Below are 15,177 nucleotides of genomic sequence, written 5' to 3'. Positions count from 1 at the left end.
CAGACTTTGACACCGCTGCGGCTCCTCTGGCAGGAGACATGCTCTGGTGGGGAAGGAGGATTTAAAACGACAATCTTTCTCTCAGCTAGGGTCCATTGACAATCAGACACTCCTGCCTCCTGGCCCAGCCCTGGGTTTCCACATATTTGGGTGGGGGGCGGAGTAGAAGAGATACAGGTGAGGAAACAATTTCAAAGAGGGGGAAGAAGCCCAAAGAGACTAATCATCGAGCTTCCAAAATCATAATAACACGGCCGTCATTATCGATACCAGTAATGTTACTATCAACTGCTGTCACCACCACCACCACCATTTTTGGGTTCCTATTTTTATGACTCACAGTGGGCTGGAAGACTGCCCTTAGGGAAACCACCTCATCTTTCAGCATCTCACTGTGCTCATCTGTAAAGGTGATTTTGCAGTACTCAGCTCATGGGGCTGTAAGAAGTGGCCACTCAGTCAAATGGCAGCAGTGACTGTCTTGCCTCCTGGTCTCAGATCTTGGCCAGCTGCCCACGGACAGCCGACTTGGTCAAGTCTTAGGGATTTGGGGCTGATTGCCAAGACCCTACCCACCAGGCAGCCCTCTAAAGCTGCTCTCAGCTAGTCCCCTCTCTGTGGTCATTTACAAGCAGCCCAGAATTGACCTTAACTCAAGGAGGAAGGACCTTCGCTCAGACAACTCCATCTGCCTTTGGATGACCAGGTGAGTGGAAGGGGTGATGAAGAGACCAGAGAGTTGTTTAAATGCTTAAACTGTCAGACAAAAGAGCCTAAACCATGATTCCAAGGCTCTGAGGGGCAGGAGGTCCAGGCTTAAGTTCCTCCGTTTCTACTCATTCATTCATTCATTCATTCATCCACTAAGCATCCACCAGCAGAATCAGTGGTTCACGTAGAAGATATACTGACAGGGGAATCAATGTCTGCCCCAATGGCGATTGCACTTCAGCAATGTGACCTCAAGAAAATTACTTGACATCTCTGGCCCTATAAAGGAAATCATCTTAACATCCACTGCTCAGGGGACAGAAAGAATTCACCAGTGGTGGGTGCTTTGGGCAGGGGGGAAGGTACCATAACCCCTGAGGTTAGAACCATGTTTTCAATCCCACCCGCACTCAAGAGTGAGTCGATGTTCCACATCACTAGGACCAAACAGGGACTCTTGAGGGTCCCTTCAGCCAGCCCTGCACCGATGGGAAGCCTGAGGCTCAGGGAAGGGAAGTAACTTGCCCAAGAACACACCGGGAGACTGTGGCCAAGCTGAGACTAGAACCCAGGTCTCCCCACTTCCACTCCAGTGGTTCTTCTACCACATCACACTGGGATGCTTCCTCTTCCAACAGAGTTTCTGGAGTTTAAGGGCAATAGCAGAAGAGGTATCAAAGGGCAAGCCAGAACATGGGTACTGGATGCCTCAAAATCCCCATGGAGTGATGGCTTGCTGTGATTCCACAACAGAGGAATCCCAGCCTGTTGGAGAGACTGCGGAGGCTCTGGGGCATCCAGTCCTAGAAACATTCCCAGGGAGGGGCTGGAAGCGGCTGAGGCCATGGGCAGGGAGAGGGGTGCTGTCAGACTTTCAAAGGGAGGGGAGTGGAGGCATGGAGTCTGCCCAGAGAATGGAGTCAGCTCCTCCTAAGGGTCATCTGTGTCCATATGGGAGCAAAGAGTGACTGGATCAGACCCAGGCTGAAGGAAAGTTGGGGAGAGAGTGAAGGCAGCTGGGAAGGAGGAACCGGTGAGAAAGACAAAAAAAAAAAGGAGGGGGGGAGATACACATGGGAGAGGAGAACAGAGCGGGGAAACAAAGAGAAAGTGCAAGCAAAAAATGATGCAGAAAGAGGGGTGTGTACCCTGGTTGTAGGAGATTTGTCTGGAGTACATTTGAGGAAGGGGAGCAGGCATGGGGGCGGTGAGCAAAGCAAAATGGATTCTGAGGCTAAAACCAAGATTCTGTTAAGGCCAGGCTTCTGCCCAGATTCCACTGGGCCACAGCCTCTTCCTTCCATTTGGCAGATGCCGGGTTTTCTGCTCAGGTCTGCATTGGTGGGGGGGGGGGGGCGGGGGGCAAAGAGGGGGTAGCTGCTCCTCTACCCCACCCCCCACCCCACCCGGAAGTGTGTGTGTGCCCGGGGAGCCCAAGCAGCTCTGTGAATCGCTGGGCACCCCTGTGAGCACCCAGGGGTTGAGCTCCGGAGTCTGGGGCTTAGTAAGATGTCGGGGAACAGCAGGATCCGGAGTGAAGATGCCCGCCTGGATGCTCGTGCTTGTGGGGAGACCTGAGTGTGTCCACGTGCGAGTGGATCTTCCCTCTGTGTGTGGGCTGTGAATGGATGTATGTTTGCGTGAGTGGACTATGAATCTGTGTGGGGATTGTTTGTGGTCTGTAGATTTGCGTGGGTGTGCGCATGGACTGTGGGTCCGTGAGCTTGCGCGGGGGTTGTGGGTCTCGGAGGCCGCCTCGCGGCGCTGTCCGCGGTGCTGACCCGGGGCTTGGATGGGAGGGGACCTGCGCCCAGCCTCAGGGGACCGCGGGAATCTGGCGCCGGCTGTGTAGCAGACAGGAGCCGAGGAAAGGAAGCCTCCAAGTCTTTCTTGGAGGCGCCTTCTTAGTCCACCTGCGGGTCCCCCCCCCCCCACCCCCGGGGGAGTTGGGAAAAGTTCTGCCAGCGGCGGGGTTGGCTCGGGGGACTCCGCGCCAATCGCACCAGGAATCTTACCCCAACCCTCCGCGCCGCTACGGCCCCGCTGCCCACCGCACCTCCACCTTCACTCGCGTTCTCGGCAGGGCACGGGGCTCCCCTATCGCGCTCGGCTTCCACCGCCTGCCCGGTCTGCCCCAGAGCTCCCGCGCGCCCGGCTGGACCTGCAGCCAGGTTCATTGCTTTCCAGGACTCGGGAAACGTCTGGGTGAAAGCATGAGTGCGCTAAGGTAGGGAGTGGATGGAGAGGAGGTCAGTCACCTTTTCCTCCCTCCCACTCTAGCCAGGCCGAGAGCCGGATCCGGGGCGGCTTCAGACTGACTCAACTTTTACGGAATCAGTCATCCACCCGCGAGGACGAGCAGGGGGCCGGAGTGTGAAGCCTCCCGGGAGATCGGAAGCCTCGCCCGGTGTGGACCTCAAACTGGCCCGTGCAGAACGAAGCTGCTCCGGCCCCGTGAGGAGTTGGTGCGGAGCTGGAGCCCGGCCACGGGGGGCCAGCTCCGGGCTCTGCCCACTACCGGCTGGCTTTCCCGGCGGGGGCGGGGCGCCAAGGCCTGCACCCAGGGCTGGTTGGAGAGCGAGAGAACTTCACACACAGCCCCGCGAAGGCCGGGGTGGGAGCGGCGCGGAGGGCTTGTCCCTTCCTCCGAGCGATGCATCCCCCCAGCCCCGACCCGGATGGCGCCCAGGGGCAGTCGCACTCACCTCGGCTGGCCAAGCTGGGCTGGCTGAGCCGCGGGCGCGGGAAGGAGGCGCACCGGAGGGGCCGGGGGCTGCGGCCACCCCGCCGTGAGGACTTGTCCCCTCGCGGAAGTCGCAGGGAGATGCTCTTCGTAGCTGCAGGAGGCCCGAGTTCCCCGCTCCGCTCCAGAGAGCGCAGACCGCGCACAGCCTAGCGCTGAGACTGGTCCCCAGCGCGCAACCCGAGCGCTCGGCGCCGCCGCCGCCTTTTATTCGCCGCCCGCCTTTGTTTGGGTCCCGGCTCCTACCACGGGGTATGGGGGTGTCGGGCGCAGGCTCTAGAGCCGCGCCGCCTCCTAGCCACTGGCGCCTCAGGCCTCCACGCCGCCTGGCTCTGCGTCAGTGGCCGGCAAGGGCCTGCGCTCCGCCGCGCACTGCTGTCCCTGGAGCCCGCCGCCAGGCGCCGCCGTGGCCGCCGTTCCCCCTGCGGGAGCCGCGCGGTGGTACAAGCGGGCTCCCATTGCCAGCGGGCGGGGCTGCGGGTGGCGCAGCGACCCCTGGGGGTGGGTCCACGCCTCTGCAAACGGCCCAGGCTCTGCCTCCTGCCCCGCCCCCAAGTTTCGTAGGTTCCCAGGTCTCTTCCCCCCGTCTTCGCTCCTCTCCCAGTCCTCGCAGCTTTGGCATATCACCAGCCGCCTGGACACTCTAGGGCGTCCCCGGGTCTCCTCCGGAGGGAGCTGCCAAACTCGGGCTCCTGGCGCCGTCCCTTCTTCCCTCCTTCTCCATTCACCTCTCTGGCACCAGAGCCCAGAGCCACGCCAGCCCCTGGGACCCGGCATCCCTCCAGCTCTAGCACGTGGTCTGCCTGACACCCCTGCCCGAAAGGCCACAAGGAGAAGGGGCTGGGGAACAGAGACCGGTGCCTGACCCCTTTCTCTTCATCGGGGCTCAGAGGGCATTGGCACTGCTGGCACCAGGGGAGAGCGGAGGCGGATGCCTCAAAAGCCAGGGAGCTGTAGGACCCCAGATGCAGGATGGAGAGGTTTTACTTACAAAAACCAGAAAGAAGGGAGGCCACTGCCACTGTTGTGTGAGGGGTGAGCCGGGAGTTTATCGTGCATCCTCAGACTGTGTGCTGGGAGGATCAGGGAAGACAGAGATGGGGAATCAGAACCTCCTCCTGCAGCAAGCTCCCAGCTTAGAGGAGAGATGAGAATACCAGAGAGTTCCAAAATGAAACACCAAGCCCCGCACCCACAGCAGGTATTCAACCCAGTTTCTCCAGCCCTTCTCTTTAAAAGAGGAAAGCTGAGTTGAGGGCATGTCTAACTTTAAGGCGCTGCGTGGCACCCTGTCACTCACCTGCCGTTCCTGCTCTGTCTCTCTGGTGTGCAGTCCCAGGGAACTGTACCCACTGGCTCACTGCCAACTGGACACATTGGTATTTATGACCCTAGATGCCTCGAGAGCTCATCTATGCAGAAGCAAATGGCCCGAGCCAGTGTCCCTGCCCCGGCACTCATTCCCCATGTGCTCAGGATCCTCAAGGGAACCATTGCCAGACTGGCCAAGCCTGTTAGAAGACTCCCAGTGGCTTCATCTGGCCTTGAAGACTTTGGGTTGGAGACAGCTCCTGACTCGAAGCGTGCCACCCTGAGCTATAAGGGAAGAGAGAGACAGAGACAGGAGGCATCTTCTGAGAAGTGGGGAGTGCGTATGTTGCTACCCCAAGATCAGAGGCCAGATCTGACATAGGAGCACAAAAGAGCAGACCCAGGACCCCCCCCCACACACACACATACACACACTTCCGGTCTCTCTTGCCACATCCCAGAGAGAAGCCAGAAAATGTGGAGCCATGGGAGAGGGCAGGAGGAAGGAGAACGGGGCAAAGATTGGTTTTTAAGGGAGCAACAGGGGAGACACGAAATGTGTTCCCAAGCCCAGCTGAGAGCAAAGGGTTTTCTTTGCTGGGGGAATGGCTTACTCTTCTCGTTTGGTTGGATGGCTGCTTCCAGGAGCCTTCTCAAAGTTCTCTGAGGCTCCTGCACTGTTCCTCTCAGTCTGACAGATCCACAAGGAATGCCATTGTGTGCCCCATGGTGTGAGCCACCCTCAGCCCATCCTGGGGACACAGTCCCTTCTCCCCTGGGGAAGATTTTTAATGGTTTGGGGCCCCAATTTCATGCAGCCTAGCTAGCCACAGCTGTGGCCACCTTGGCCACACTGTCCCCCACACCCTCCCTGCCTCTGGGGGCCTCCAGATGATCTCTAGTGGGGGGTGGGCTTGCTCTGCCCTTGGCCAGAGATTTCTGGGTACCGAGGATGCAGAGGAGGAGGCCAACGGAGTGGGGGAGGAGGGAGGGAGGAGTGTGGTACCCAGGAACACTGAAAGGATGCAATTTTCCCAGGCCATCAGCAGAGTTTTAAAAATGCAAATGGAGCCGGGCCTTTGAAATATGCCTGCCATAAAGTGGGGCTGGTAGTGGCAGCGGGAGCTGGCGCGGGTGTGGAAAGTCATGAGAAGCCTCCTCGCGGGGCCTCATCCTCAGACTTCCTTCCCCCCACCCACTCCCCACTCTGCCTGCAGGATGCCTGTTTAGGGGGCGACTGGGACGCTGGAGTCGGAGATCCCCCCCCCAAACTCAGGGTACCTCCCTGAGGCTTCCTTTACCTCAATGATCTGCCCAACAGAAAGGCTGCAGAGAATGAGATTCTACACCCACCCCCCAGCCCCCCACGCCAGTGCTGTCTGCTGGAAGTTCTTCCTGAGTCTGATTTAAATGCCTCTTGGTGCCGATAAGCGGCTTCCCTTATACTCTATCTTCACGACTAATTGAAAAGCTTCTTTTGTAAGGGGCTTGAGCTATAAAGGGCTGCTTTGTCCTTCGTTCCCGACCCTTTATTTCTATTTTCATTTTCTCTCCAACGATGTCTGAAGGAGTCAGCTTCTGACTCCACCACTCGCGAGAAAGCTGTATTTCTGTTCCACCCCTTACCAGCTGCGTGACCTTGGGCAAGTCCCTTCACCTTGCTGAACTCAGTTATTTCGTCTATAAGATGGGGATGGTAAAGTACTTACCTCATAGTGGTGGTTATAAAAAGTTTATTAGATGAGTAAATCTCAGTGTACAAATAGCATTTAGCACAGTGCATGGCACAAACCAAGCTCTAAATAAATATTAGGTGGTGGTGATGATGATGATAGGTTCCTGTTGAGCTAGAGGTCACCAGGAGGTGACCATAACACTTCTCACTTCTTTGCCCCACCCCTGATGAGGCGGATTGTGTACAAACCATGTCCTCTCACCAGATGGTTGAGCAGCTGAGGGGAAGAGTAAATGGGAGGGCTGGAGGTGTTTATCCTGAAAAGTATAGTAGATTAAGACTGCTGCTCCATTGTTCCAGCATCAGGGAATTGAATGACTACATTTAAAAGTAATTCTCTCTTCCATCCGCTCACACTCTGATTTTGGAGCTCTTGGCCCCAACCTCCTGTCTCACCTTCTCCAGGAAATCAATGATGAGAGGCAAGTGAACTAGGGTGTGTTAGAAAGAGCTCTAGATATTGGGGTCTTTTACTAATTGTATGACCTTGGGTAAGTCACTTCACTTCTCTGAGACGCAGTTTCCTCAACTGCAAAATGGGAGTATAATGACCTGTGCCTGTAATATGCCTGCAAGTATCTTTTCAGCTGAGGTGGAGCACAGATTTATAGGCAACAATCTGATAATTAGTCATATATATAGTTACATGTTGTTATGGTTATATACAGTTAGAGATAGATAGAAAGATCAATCCCTCTTTCCATGACTTTCAGGGTTGACTGCACTTCATTTGATATAATGGATGCAAAAGAGCTCAGGAAACTTGCTCCAGTTCATGGTGGATGAATTTCTGACTCAAGGTCATATAGCAAGTTAGTGGGAGAGTTGGGTTGGACCCGGGCCTCCCTGGGTTCAGTCCTGAGCTTCTCCCAAGGCATCATCTTTCTTCTCCCCAGCCTCCTTCTGCCTGGAGCTCTGTTCAGGAGATGGCTGTGAGTTTGTGGGGGGCACAGGATAGAGGGGCCAATAATTCAAGAGAAGAGAGAAAAGTCTGGGGATGGGGGTGCTACAAGACAGGGCCTGGGGGAGGCTGGACAGATGGCAGCCCTCTCCTCCTGCCTCCAGAATTCTGAAAGCAGCCAGACCACTTCTTTTGCAGCCCTGCCTGCCTCCTCCAAGGAAGCAGGCAGCCTGCGCCAGAGTGAACACAATCCAAGTTATTAATTGCCTGCAACAATTAGCCCCAGTGCTTGGGCCTGCGGACACCTAGGCTCTGGAAAAAAAAAAAAAAAAGCCAACTACAGCTTCATCAATATTCACTCTGCTGCATAATCCTCCCCCAACTCTACAGGCCCACCCTAACCCCCATCCATGTTTCTAGGGGGCCTTTGCTCTGACCCCAGCATCTGGAGAAAACCATGTTTTCCTGAGGTTTTCAAGAGTGGAAGTCACTGAAGGGTTAGATCCTAAGGGGGCATTACACACAGCAGGGCAGGGAAGAGAAAGACCGTGCCAAAGGTCTGGACAGTGTGGCATTAGCCAAATACTGTCCCACTATGTGGCAGGAAGTACAGCCTCCAGGTTGAAGGTTTGAAGTAGGTTTGCTGAGTAGTGGCAAGGGAGAGATCAGAAATACACCCCAGTCCAGTCACGTACTAGCTTCGTGGCTTTGGGGAAATCCCTTCATGTCTCTGAGCTCATTTCCTTATCTGCAAACTGGGGACGGTGGTCACACCTCTCCGTGAAGGGAAATGCTGTGCAGAAGTGCATAGCCCTACAGTGGGTGGCACGGACTGAGCTGGAAATAAATAGGAGCTATTTTGTTCTATATGGACAGAGCCCTGGCAGGACATTCTGTGCTGCCTGTGGGTCCCCTTTCCCTTGGCAGGAAAGTGGAAGTGGGAGGCAACAGGGAGTGAGGTAGATGGGGAGTTGGGAGACCTGGATGCTGACCCCAGGTTTGCTCTAACTTACACTGTGGTCCTGGTGCCCTCCCCACTCTGGCCTCTTGTTCTGACTTGACAAATGAGGGCACAAAGCTGGATGAGAGCCCCTCTAACTAATTTTTTTAGGAGGGTGTGAACAGAAGGAATGAGCTTAGAATGGTAGGAGGCCATGGGGAATATAGAACCCCCAGTTTTTCAGGGGTGAAAGGCAGCAGTGATAAATGTAACGGACCCGCCAAAAGAACATGAAACCGGTTACATAAATAAAGAGTTAAGCCTAGAGTCACCAATCTGTCGGTTCTGCATCTGTTAAAGAAACCACTTACCTTTCATCAAGACAGGGAATAAAGATCATCACCTGGTTCAGAACCACTTGGGAGAGGCTGAGTAGAAGTTCCCAGCACAATCCTGATTGGGCGGGTATTTCAGGACCATGGACAGCGGCGGGTGCCACCCGCCAAACACCTGGGCCATGGTTGAGGGGAGGGCAGAGGGATAAGGGACATGGACTTGGCCACTGAGCTGGATCCTCAGAGATGGTGTGCTACTCAGCGTGAGCAGTGCTGAGCTTCAGGAATAACTCGGTTCCGCATGGTGTGCATCTCTGTCCAGCAGGGTTGCCCAAGTGTTAGAGCAGGGTCGTGTATGGGGCCTGTCTCCCAGCCCCTTCCCAGCAGCATCTAAGGCTCTCAGTGCACCTGCCTGTGTGTGAGCTCTTTCATGACTCAGCACAGAACTCCAGCCCCACCTCTCCCCCACCCGCGCCCTACCCTGACCCTTTGTCCCTCTGGCCTCGGCTTCCTGGCACAAGTTGGCCAGTGCCTCCCTTTGCCTCAGTCAGCCTGGCTGGCCCACTGGCGCCAGGAGCCAAGCCAGCCTTAACCCTGGCCACCAGGATCCATCTGGGCCTCAGCAGTGACAGCAAGAAAAAGCTTTTCTGGCATTTTCCCAGTCAGAAATCTGCGCGGCTCTGATGGGCTGCTCCCGTGCCAGCTCCTATTCCAGCACGTCCAGCGTGGGCAGGGTGGGGAATGTTCTGTGCCAGGGAACTCTGTGGCCAGGACCCCTGAGCTGGAATGAAGGGCTGGTAAAGAGATCATCAGTGCACGGGCAGTTAAAATACATTTTAGGCAGCAAGGGAATGCTGCTGACAACATCAGCACCGTTAATAATTAGTGGCTACCATTTGTTGAGTGCCCGGCTCCATAGATGCATTACTTCATCGAAACTTGAAAAGTCCCAGGACGTGGGGAGGTATCATCCTCCTGACCAGGGGAGGAGATTGAGGCTCAGAGAGTAAGCTGTTTCAGGTCACACCGTGGGTAAACACTGAAGACTCAACCCCAGGCAGCCTGATTATAGCCCAGACTTTTCACCACATTATTATTCCCATTTTTCAGAGGGAGAAACTGACGGTCAGAGAGGTGAGGGACTTGGTTAAGGTCACGGAAGACTCAGTGATGGAGAGGATTTGAACCAAGATTTGCCTGTTGTTGGAGATATCACTTTTATCTACTCCACTCTACTGCTCCCTGATGAATAGATCCCTGTTCGGTGCCCACTCCCAGAGTCCCCTGATGTGGCCCTTGGGGCTCATCCTAGGTCTAAAACACAAGTAAGCCAATCTCCCTGTTCTTCCTTAGGGAAGTCACTGCCTCTCTGAGTCCCAGTCTGCAGCGGGAAGCATGCTAAGACAGAGCTCACATTCCAATTTGAGATTTGCTTTGTCTGATAACATTCTCCCACGGACACTAGATAGGGCCATCGTGCAAAATGGCAGGATAGTCCCCAGGACCCAGGAGGACAGGGTCATAGTCATCCCTTCCAGGACAAGATGCAGGGGCCAGGGCCGCTGGCTGTGGACACACTGCCTGACTGCCATCACCTGATGCCTCCCAGGTTCTCATTTATGAGGAGAGTAAGGCCCAGGGTGGGTGAGTGCAGTGGTGTAGTTGCCTGTGGACAGCACGGTCTCTTTGGCCACCCCTCTAAGGCTTCTGTGTCCTTCCCAACACCTCTGAGTCCTCATTCTGCAGCTGGGCACGTCTGGAGACAGCTGTTCTCACTGGCATCCGGGACCCCATCTGGCAGATGTGGCAGCAGGATGCAGGAGGAATGTATGAATAGTCTTAATGGCCATGATGGGGAGCAGTCCCAGCCCGGACAGCATGGCTGGTTGTGCCTGGGGAGCTTGACTGGTAGCAAGTCCCCACACCCTCCTCCTCCTCCTCCTCCTCCTCCTCCTCCTCCTCCTCCCTGTCCTCCTCCTCCCCCTGGTTTTCCTTCCTGTCTCTCCCCTCGCACCCCCAAACACTCCCACGCTCCCTGCCTTACCTCCTTTACACTTATTCCTTCCCTTGATAACGACCACAGCCAACATTTGTTGAGCACTTACTGTGTGACCAGCCCCGTACCAAGCGTCTTTCCTACACCCTCCTATTTGGTCTTCATAACAGCCCTTGGGAGAATAATCCTCTTTCTTTACAGATAAGGAAAATATGGCTCAGAGAGGTCAGGAGGTAAGGCTTGACTTCCAAGCCCACACTCTGCTGTCCCTTGGCTCTGTCAGGCATGGTAGCCCCTCATCACACACGGGGCAGGAAGGCCAGAGGTGGTGTGAACTGTTCCCTTCAGCCTTGAAAGGATTGTTTGGTAGAGGCTTTTTTTGTTTTTTTTTCTGTCTTTTGATTTTCCTTTAAAGCTCTAAGCTGATTTCATCCTCCCACCCACCCACCCCCCCAACCTGGATTGCTGTGTTCTCTGCACCTTCCAATCCTTCCCTTCCCAGAGTGTGCATGGGCAGCCCAGAGTCAGCTGTTCGTCATGCTTTTGCTAAGTCAGGTAAGTGCAACAAGACCAACACGCACACGCACACACACACACACACGCACACGCACAGGACCAAGGGTTAGTGGGCCAAGTGCAGAGGACTCCCCTCATCCCCTGGGAATTTTGTGACCATGGTCATTTCAATCCATGCATAATTAAGGCCTACGGGGCAGGTGGCTAAGCACATGGAGTCTGGAGTCAGACAGGCTGGAGTCCATGTATTTATTTAAAAAAATTTTTTTTAACATTTATTTATTTTTGAGAGACAGAGAGAGACAGGGCATGAGCAGGAAAGGGGCAGAGAGAGAGGGAGACACAGAATCCAAAGCAGGCTCCAGGCTCCGAGCTGGCAGCACAGAGCCTGACGGGGGGCTCGAACCCACAAACCGCGAGTTCATGACCTGAGCTGAAGTCGGACACTTAATCCGACTGAGCCACCCAGACGCCCCTGGAGTCCATTTATAACAATGCCACTGGCCAGGTGATGGTGGCCAAGTCGCCTCAAGTCCCTGAGTCTCAGCGTCCTCACCTGTAAAACGGAGACTTACCTCAAGCAGACGTCGTGAGGACCCAATAAGAGAGTGTGTGTGATATGCCTGGTATACAGTCCTCAGGCCATCGCCTTATCCCATTTCATTTTGGGTCAAGGGAATAAGAGAAACATACTCCCTCTGGCCCAGGATGGTCCCCCTGGTACTCATTCCCCAGAAATTGTTCTTCCAAATACTTTTTGGTAGGATTTAGGTAACACGGTCACAGTTGGCATTTTTGCGCATGTCCTTTGTGTGATGTGCGAATTGCTCATATCATCTCCTATAGAACGCATGCGTCTCCAGCCTAAGTCCCGGAGGAAAACAACCTGTGTTCGAATCCCGGCTCTGCCGCCTACCAGCTGTGTGACTTTGGGGAAGTCACCTAACCTTTCTGTGCTTCACTTTCCTCAGCTGTAAAAGGAGCTTATAATAGCACCTACTTCCTAAAACAGTGTTGAGGAGTTAGGGGTGCGTGGAAAGTACCGAGATCAGCGCTTAGCCATGATAAGCGTGCAGTATAAATAAATGTCAGCCATTATTATTTAACCTCCATGACAATCTCAGAAAGTGGATAGTGTCATCCTTGTTTCACAAAAGAAGTGACCGGTAGAGGTTAATTCAGTGGTCCAGGGTCATATAGCTAGCTAGTGGCAGAGACAGGGTTTGAGCCGAGTTCTGAATGATTCCCAGGCCTACAGGTTTCACACTGAAGCCACAAGCCTAGGACAGAAGAGGAGACTGGGGCTCTGAGGCTCAGTCAGCCCCTCCAATGCTGTGACCCAGATGAGCTCACTTCCCACCCTCTTGCTTCCTCTCGTCATTCCCATTCAGTCATTTATTTCAAAAACACTCCTGTTTTAACTCTGACAGTTTCCTGATTGTTCCCGTTCCAGACCGGCTCACTTTGCAGGGCTCCCAGGCCGTGGGAGCCTGCAGGGGCCCTGAATCTGGTCTTGCTCTCCCTCCTGCTTGGTATGAGCTCTGGGAAGCCAGGAGGGCTCCCGGGTACCCAGGAAGCCCCTAGGACTTCTGTTCCCTACTGGAGGGTCTGCTGATCCAAGAGCTCCAGGGCCCCACCCTCCCCACTGCCCTGACCCAATATGGTGCTCAAGGCCCTTTCCTCCCCAATGGCCTCTCTCCAGCCCTGTCACCGCAACCCCTCCCCACCCCGAAGAGCCCCCTACCGCTCAGATATGCCTCTCAGTCTTTCTCACGTCATTCCACCGCCCCCCCCCCCCCGAAAGCTTCTTTCTCTTCTTCTCTACTAACTGAAATATTACTCATCCTGAAGGCCCAACTCATCCCTTTTCCATGATGGAGCCACCCCCCAACCCTACGCCTACTCTTCCCCCAGAGTCTTCGGCTCTCTCTCTTCTTTGCTCCCGGAACAATTTCACACATCTATTTGTGCATTTATCACTGTGTGACTTGTTTTCTACATAGAGTCTGTTGTGTGGGGGCACGAGAAGACTCAGCAGGGGGGCCACTTCCCAGGCAAGGGCTGGGGGCCTGGAGGGGTGGGCCACGAGCAGCAGCAGAGCCTGGAGTTCAGGGACCACCTGCTCCAGGACCCGGCTACCGAGGCCCGAAGCTGAAGTCACATGTTACATTCCCATGATCACATGGCACTTCATTGAGGAGCCATAGAACCTGGGCCCCCAACTCCCGATCCTATCCCTTAAAAGTCCCAGCTGTACACATGGGCTGATGCACTCTCACCGCCACCCCCCGCCCCCGTCACCCAGGGCCTCCAATCCTCCTTGCTACCTTTATTCATCAGCTATTGCCACAATCACGCTGCCTACGAAACCACCTCAAAGTCTTGGTGGCATTTAACATTAATGTGTGTATTTTGCCCATGAGTCTAGAATCTGACTGGAGAACTCTGCTTCGGGTTGTGGTCTAGCTCATGTCTGCTCCACGTGGCCTGTAAGGGGCTGCAGCTACCCTGATTAGGTTTGTGGGCATGGCAGAAATGCAGGAGCATGAGCACAAGCAGGTAAATGCATCCCAGGGCTCTTCTCTCATTGTATCTGCTACCGTCCCACTGACAAGAGCAAGTCCCTCGCCAAAGCCCAAAGTCACATGGTGATGAAGGAGCCTCTCGGCTCACCATGTAGCCATGGCAAGAGTGTGAAATGTAAAATACCAGTCTGGGAAGCTGAGCATTAAGACCAATAATTCAGTCTTCCATGCCACATTTATGCCTCCACCTTCCTTCTTTACAGATTCAAATTGATCGCTGACTGCCCCCCACCCCAAGACACTAGACGGGTCTCTCCAGCTTCCTTCCCTGCAGCCACTACCCACAGAACTTTCAGCTGAAGCTCCACCCTCTCCACCTGAAGCTTAGCCATGCTGATTGCAAAATAACCATGGAAAAGAAATGTAATGAGAATGCTCAGGCTCCAAGAGTTGGATGTAAGGAAAGAGGAACGAGGCGCATAGTTTGTTGAACTTTGGAAAGGTGGAGAATGGGGGTGATTTATCTTCACCCCTGTCTTCCAGCACTACTCATTGTCCCAAATCTGAAAGGTGAACTCTAGGGAACTCCCAAAGCTTTGAGTCAGGTTCTCATAGGACCACTCATCCACATGGCTTCAGAACCTCAGTGTGGGGCTTTATTTTTATCTATTTTCATCAGTTCACCATTTTTTTTTTTTTTGATAGCAGCCCATCAATTTCCAATGGAGAACCATCATTTCCCCTTTAGACCAAGTGATTGGGAGGAAGATGCACATGTGACCGAGGCCTAAGCCAATCAGAGCATCCCATCATCTCCTTGGCTATAGTGATTGACTCAGCGATAGGGCCATGGCAAAGCCAGGTCAATGAAAATTCAGTCTTGGACATTTGTCAAATTTCTGGGCATGACATGAGGAGTTAGAGGAAGTCAGGAAGAGACTATTTTTCTTGCAGGGCCTGAATCGGAGAGGCTATAGACTTTGCATTACTAGCAGCCATCATGGCACCACGTCAATTCCAAGAATAAAGTGCGCCAACCTCACCATGAACTGAGGGACAAAGAGGGACTTGGCTTAAGCTCCTGAATCAAGCTATGCCTGAAATCCTACCTTGAGACTTTTGAGCAATGAAATCAGGTAGAACAGGCTTTCTCTCACTTATAACTGGGGGTCCTAATTAAACAGTCTTGGAATTCTATAATCATGGATTTGGGGCACCTAAAGCTGAGGATGCTTAGAATTATACATTTGTCGAATCTCAGAGTTGAAGCCCTTGGAGACTAAGCCTAACTGAGAGGAGTACGGAGAGAGCCTCAAAGCTATGGGCATGGAGCAGGGCAAGACCCAAGGTGCCTGTATGCACCCCCACTGGTGCCAGCACACTTGTCCTGTACCTTCAACTCCTGTAGCCTGGCCATGTGCGGTGAAATGTATAATCTTTGTCTCCGCAATGGCCCTTCTCGAT

At 54.1% G+C, this 15,177-nt stretch overlaps 1 protein-coding gene across 2 annotated transcripts in view; it reads right to left on the bottom strand.

The window, feature by feature from the left end:
- The window catches only part of DISP3 (dispatched RND transporter family member 3), a 50,706-nt gene extending 46,892 nt beyond the window's left edge, over positions 1 to 3,814 (bottom strand). Inside the window, exon 1 of one of the 2 annotated variants that reach the window (XM_086715679.1) lies at positions 3,417 to 3,814. The gene's annotated coding sequence lies outside the window, so the exon portion shown is untranslated. The remainder of the gene's footprint in view (positions 1 to 3,416) is intronic. The other variant, XM_086715678.1, reaches the window with a different exon arrangement.
- Positions 3,815 to 15,177: the final 11,363 nt, after the last annotated feature.

Source organism: Puma concolor, chromosome C1 (assembly GCF_028749965.1).
Source record: "Puma concolor isolate L17-30 chromosome C1, mPumCon1.1.hap2, whole genome shotgun sequence".
NCBI lineage: Eukaryota > Metazoa > Chordata > Mammalia > Carnivora > Felidae > Puma > Puma concolor.
The sequence above is the reverse complement of the archived record's forward strand: the minus strand, read 5'-3'. Positions and strand labels throughout refer to the sequence as shown.